Genomic DNA, 6,896 nt, shown 5'->3' on the forward strand with positions numbered 1-6,896 from the left:
TGACTCAATCAAGCAAACTCTTCTATACATGGGACCCACATTGATCATTCTGAATAGTCCCATGATAGGTCCCAACTTGGATTCGCAATTACCTCAAAAGATTGAGCTGGAGGGATGTTCATATCCGTTAGATAAAGGGATGCAAAAGTGGATTAGAACAAGATGGTAAGATCGTGCCCATATAAAAACATGAAAGGGGGTGAATTTATCCTCAAGCAGTGAACCATTACGACATAAACCTTTTTTTTCTGGGCCGGGGGAGGGGATATCATTTCCCTAAATTTACTTTCCTTTCTTTGCATTCTTTCCATGTAAAGTGAGAGTAAAACAAATGCTATGCCCATTTCTTCCCTCACCACGGGTGTAAAATATGTTTTATGTCCATTTTAAGTTTGAAGACACAAATTCTAAGGAAATTAGTTATAGTTCTCCACAGACCCATTACACATGTACGGGGATCGAATCCATGAACATCATTGGCTAATTTCCTCATGCCATGCTTGGCCACCTTGACATTTTTTTTTCATGGAATATTAGCTTCTCAAGTGGTGCGTGAGGGAGAGAAATGATAGGACTCAAAGTGAGACAAGGGTGAGAAGTGGTTGAAAAACAGGGAAACGAAAAAACTATACTCGAAATAGCCACTTCGCACCGTCTCCTTTTTCTCTTAATTCTCTCCCTCTCCCACTCTCCCACTCTCCCTATCCTTCTCTCAACTCTTTAATAATCATAATTGCCAAACATAGCTTTTATCGGGTGATTCTAAGCTTTCGATCGAACATGATGGAGAACAAAAATCAGTTAAGATGTCTTTAAGCCATTGATCATACATGCCTAAATATGGAAAATGAATTTTTCATCTGGAGTTAGACATAAACTTGTAAGGGCCCACTAGATCAATGGTCCCATTCGGTTAGCCCTATAATGGCCCAACCCTATAATGGCCCAACAATTAAACATGTTGGGACCTGGGTAGAACATACAAGCTAGCCGTTAAGGGGAGGGTGTCCATTCCCTTTTAAGCCCATCCACATCTATTACTTCTTCCGATGTGGGATCTTTGCTTTCACGTGGAACCCTCAACACTCAACAGAACAGTCCTAATCACCGAGATCACATGTGCAATGTATGCAAATTCTCTTATCCTCACAGTGATTTCTCTATTCTAGACCTTTCATCAGGGATGATGAAAAAGAAGTTAACGAACGATAACATGTCTTCATCGAGCCACTGATTTTCGCACGATTTGCTCATGACCCATCCTTCAGCATCTTACCCGAGTCCACTAGGCCAAGTACACAAGCTAGTTGATCTTTCAAAAAGCCTAGGGTACATCCGTTATTTCAACAAAAGAAAAGAGCAATTAGTTAGTTTAACAAAGTGGTTTTCTTCTACGCCGAGCCACACGCAGTATTAGAATCTGCCACGTGTCGATCTCCCGTCCGTCCTTTTCACTTACCTGAGCGATTAAAAAAAGTTCCGGGCCCACCAATACTCCACACGCGCGTGGTTCCTATTGTCTTGTCGACACGGATCTTTTTCTTCTTACAAAAAAGAAGGGAAAATTGCCAATGGGAGACACCAAAATACAAGAATTGTGAATGGGGGACACAATTTTGAAAATTTGTTAAAGAGGGTTGATAACCCCATTTAGAGGGTTGATAACCCCCTTTAAGAGAGTTGATAACCCCAATTTCGTCACTCTCTAACAATTTTTCTGAAGTGTGTCCCCCATTCACAATTCCTGTATTTTGGTGTCTCCCATTGGCAATTTTTCCTAAAATAAAGAGGAAAATGACATCACGACACACCAAACAGCCTCCACCATACTGCCACGTGTACGAGTCTCAAACTGTCTCCACACTGCCACATGTATCGAAGTATATGCTTGTCATTTGTTAAGACACAATGGTATTTAAAAAGAAAAATTCTAAGAGGAAAGTCACTTTTATGCTCATTTCTTACCGGGGTACTAGGGCTGCAACTCGAGCCGGGTAAAACCCGACCCGCATCGACCCGACCCGAAAATAACCTGAGTTGGGTTCAGGTTTCATGGGTTTCGGGTCGAGCCGGGTTGAGCATCCAAAAGCCCGCATGAATCTCGGGTCAAGCCGGGTTTGAAGGGGCCCGACCCGACCCGACCCGAGTTTCATAAGTTATAGTATGTACTTTTTTTTTCTATTGTTAGTTAAAAGTTAAAAGTGAAAACCCACGCACCCACTGTTATAGTATGTGAGTGTAATTTCTGCTTCTATGAGTTGAGCTGATTCAAGTGTTTGATTCAACATTGTTTGATTGTAATTACAACATTGTTTGATTACAGCATTGTTTGATTCAAGTGTAATGTGAGTGTAATTACATCATTGTTTGATTCAAGTGTAATGTGAGTGTAATTTATGCTTCTATGAGTTGAGTTGCTTTGCCAAACAAGAGTTTTCGTTAAAAAATTGCGTCAACGTGAAAAAATCCGACCCGACCCGAGATTTATCATGGGTAGGGCCGGGTTTGGGAATCGTGGGTTTTCCGAAAAAAAACTCGACCCGACCCGACCCGAGATATTTCTCGGGTAGGGTTGGGTTCTCCAAAACCCGACCCGCCCGACCCGAGTTGCAGCCCTACGGGGTACCACCTAGCCTCGTTTACAATAAGAACCGGACAAGACCAAATATCCTAGAAAACACCTTGATCCAAGGCATTTGATCCGTTATATCTCATACTAGTAAAAAACCCGTGCGATGCACGGGCCGACAAAGAACTGTACGGATCACGTCATAGGTTGATCCAAACCGTCCATGTGATGGAACACAACATAAATAGGTTGTGCCCCAAAAATCATTTCCATAGGCTGATCCTAGCCCTCCAATCTATAGATGTTTCCATAATTCCTCTTAAATCGGATGGTTAAGATCACCCTATAGATTTTTTATTAAAAAAGGTACGGACCACGTCATAGGTTGATCCAAACCGTCCATGTAATGGAACACAACATAAATAGGTTGTGCCCCAAAAATCATTTCCATACGCCGATCCTAGCCCTCCAATCTATAAATGTTTCCATAATTCCTCTTATCTTAAATCGGATGGCCAGGATCACCCTATAGTTTTTTAATTAAAAAACCATAAAGGAGGGGGGTAAGATCGAAATTATACGGCTTTAATGGGTGCCTTTCTTAAAAGCATAAAGGAGGGGTAGGATTGCAATTATATGATTCAATGGGTGCCTTTGTTAAAAGCATAAAGCAGGGGGGTTAGGATCGAAATTATATGAGTTGAATGGGTGCATTTGTTCAAAAAAGTCAAAAAATGTGAGGTGTAATTCTCACGTAATTTTCAAAAAAATCAAAAAAACTCTCCTCTTTTCATCCTAGCTTATTGTAGTAGATGTTTGGTTGTAGATATTACCTCGTAGACTAGTGGTGTAGGTAGTCAATGTGGAGGAGACGAGCAGGGGCAGAGCCGAGAATTTACACTTGGAGGGGCCGAACTAATTTAAACCGGCCTCCATGGCCCCTCTCATGTAATATGTGCCTCTGCCCCTGCCCCTGGAGACTAGCATTGGGTTTACCTGGAATTTAGCTTGTAGAATAGTGGTAAGTAGTGATCGCCTGTACAGTTGTCAAACTTGTAAAATTAAAGGTAGTCGTGTCAATAGCAATATATATATATATATATATATATATATATATATATATATATATATATATATATATATATATAGAGGAAAAGGATTGTACGCTCGACCGTACCTAAGGTTAGGTACGGTAGAGTGCCAAATCACATGGGTCCCACATTTTTGTTGGTCATCTAAACCATTTATTTGCAAGGCCCCATCATAGATAGGGTGTGTACCAAAAATCAGCACCATTGAATCATCCTAACCCCTCCAAAACTGGAGGGCAAAATGGGCAGATTTGTGGACAAACAGTGTCTGTCCATTTTGACCTCCACAAATGGATGTGTTAGGATGATCCTATGGAGCTGATTTTTGGTATGCACCCTATCTATGATGGGGCCTTGCAAATGAATGGTTTAGATGACTAACAAAAATGTGGGACCCATGTGATTTGGCACTCTACCGTACCTAACCTTAGGTACAGTCGAGCGCACAATCCTTTTCCTCATATATATATATATATATATGAGAAAACGATTCCTACACATATGTGTAGAGAGTTCTCTACACACTAGCTTAAAATACAGTGGGGGCCCACATTGTTTGGGTGATCCAAGCCATCCATTTTAAAGGCCCTCACATAGATAGGGTGTCTACAAAAAATCAGATCCATAGGATCATCCCAACCCTACGATTTGTGGAGGTAAAATAAATGTCTTTAAACCTTCACAAATTAGTCCATTTTTTGCCTCCACAGTTCGAATGGTTAGGATGATCCTATGGATCTGATTTTTTATGGACACCCTATCTATGTGAGGGCCTTAAAAATGAATGGTTTGGATCACCCAAATAATGTGGCCCCTACTGTATTTTAAGCTAGTGTGTAGATAACTTATCTACACATATGTGTAGGAACCGTTTTCTATATATATATATATATATATATGAGAGAGAACATTTCCTACACACCTGTGTAGGTAAGTTACCTACACACTACCTTAAAATACACTGGGGGCCCACATTGTTTGGGTGATCCAAACAATTCATTTGAATGGTCCTCACATAGATAGGGAGTCAACAAAAAATCAGATCCATAGGATCATCCTAACCATTCAAACTATGGAGGCAAAAAAAATGACTAATTTGTGAAGGTTTATACACGTCCATTTTACCTCAACAAATCGTAGGGTTGGGATGATCCTATGGATCTGATTTTTTGTGGACACCCTATCTATGTGAGGACCATTCAAATGAATTGTTTGGATCACCCAAACAATGTGGGCCCCACTATATTTTAAGGTAGTGTGTAGGTAACTTACCTACACAAGTGTGTAGGAAATGTTCTCTATATATATATACTAGCAAAAAAACCCGTGTTCAAAAAAGTCAAAAAAAGTGATGTGTAATTCTCATAGAATTTTTAAATTTTTTTAAAAATTCTCTTATTTTCTCTTCTACTATATAGTATACTAGTAAAAAACCCGCGCGATGCACGGGCCGACAAAGAATTGTACGGACCACGTCATAGGTTGATCCAAACCGTCCATGTGATGGAACACAACATAAATAGGTTGTGCCCCAAAAATCATTTCCATAGGCCGATCCTAGCCCTCCAATCTATAAATGTTTCCATAATTCCTCTTATCTTAAATCGGATGGTCAAGATCACCCTATAATTTTTTAATTAAAAAACCATAAAGGAGGGCGAAAAAACTCTATTCTTTTCATCCCAGCTTATTGTTGTAGATTTTTTTAACAAATGCACCCATTCAACCCACATATTTTCAATCCTACCCCCTCCTTTATACTTTTTAACAAAGGCACCCATTAAAGCCACATAATTTCAATCTTACCCCCTCCTTTATGCTTTTTTTAATAAAAAATCTATAGGGTTATCTTAACCATCCGATTAAAGAGGAATTTTGGAAACCTCTATAGATTGGAGGGCTAGGATCAGCCTATGGAAATGATTTTGGGGGCACAACCTATTTATGTTGTGTTCCATCACATGGACGGTTTAGATCAACCTATGATGTGGTCTATACAATTCTTTGTCGGCCCGTGCATCGCACGGGGTTTTTTTGCTAGTATATATATATAGAGTAATGATAGATGCAAGGGCCCTCTTTATGCAAGGGCTAGAGAAGGGCCCTTGAATAGATCCACGTCATCAAGTGCAACCAAATTCAATTTCTCAGCTGACTTTAAAAATGACGTGGATCTATTCAAGGGCCCTTGAATAGATCCACATCATCGAGTGCAACCGAATTCAATTTCTCAGCTGACTTTAAAAATGACGTGGATCTATTCAAGGGCCCTTGAATAGATCCACGTCATCAAGTGCAACCGAATTCAATTTCTCAGCTGACTTTAAAAATGACGTGGATCTATTCAAGGGCCCTTCTCCGGCCCTTGCATCTATCATTCCTCATATATATATATGAGAATAGAGTTCCTAAGGTGTCACCTCATATAGCTTATATGAGGTGGCGCTTAAAAACATAAGGGTGGCGCTTAAAAACATAAGGGGCCCACTTTGTTTGGATGATCCAAAGCATTCATATGATAGGCCCTCACATAGATAGGGTGTGCCCAAAAAATCAACTTCACAGGATCATCCTAACCCTTCCATTTGTGGAGGTTGAAATGGATGGGTATAAACCTCCATAAATCTGCCCATTTTCAACCTCCATAAATGGAAGGGTTAGGATGATCCTATGGACCTGATTTTTTATAGGCACCATATCCATCTAAGGGCCTTTCAAATGAGTGGTTTCGATCACCCCGAAAATGTGGGCCCCTTATGTTTTGTGAGCGCCACCTCATATAAGCTATATGAGGTGACACCTTAGGAACTCTATTCTCTCTCTATATATATATATATATATATATATATATATATATATATATATAGAGAGAGAGAGAGAGAGAGAGAGAGAGAGAACGGTTCCTACACATATGTGTAGAGAGTTCTCTACACACTAGCTTAAAATACAGTGGGGGCCCACATTGTTTGGGTGATCCAAGCCATCCATTTTAAAGGCCCTCACATAGATAGGGTGTCTACAAAAAATCAGATCCATAGGATCATCCCAACCCTACGATTTGTGGAGATAAAATGGATGTCTTTAAACCTTCACAAATTAGTCCATTTTTTGCCTCCACAGTTCGAATGGTTAGGATGATCCTATGGATCTGATTTTTTGTGGACACCCTATCTATGTGAGGCCCTTAAAAATGAATGGTTTGGATCACCCAAATAATGTGGCCCCCACTGTATTTT

The sequence above is a fragment of the Tasmannia lanceolata genome, unplaced genomic scaffold (assembly GCF_043159265.1).
Source record: "Tasmannia lanceolata isolate RefF3 unplaced genomic scaffold, GAP_Taslan_0.1 ptg000013l, whole genome shotgun sequence".
Taxonomy (NCBI): Eukaryota; Viridiplantae; Streptophyta; class Magnoliopsida; order Canellales; family Winteraceae; genus Tasmannia; species Tasmannia lanceolata.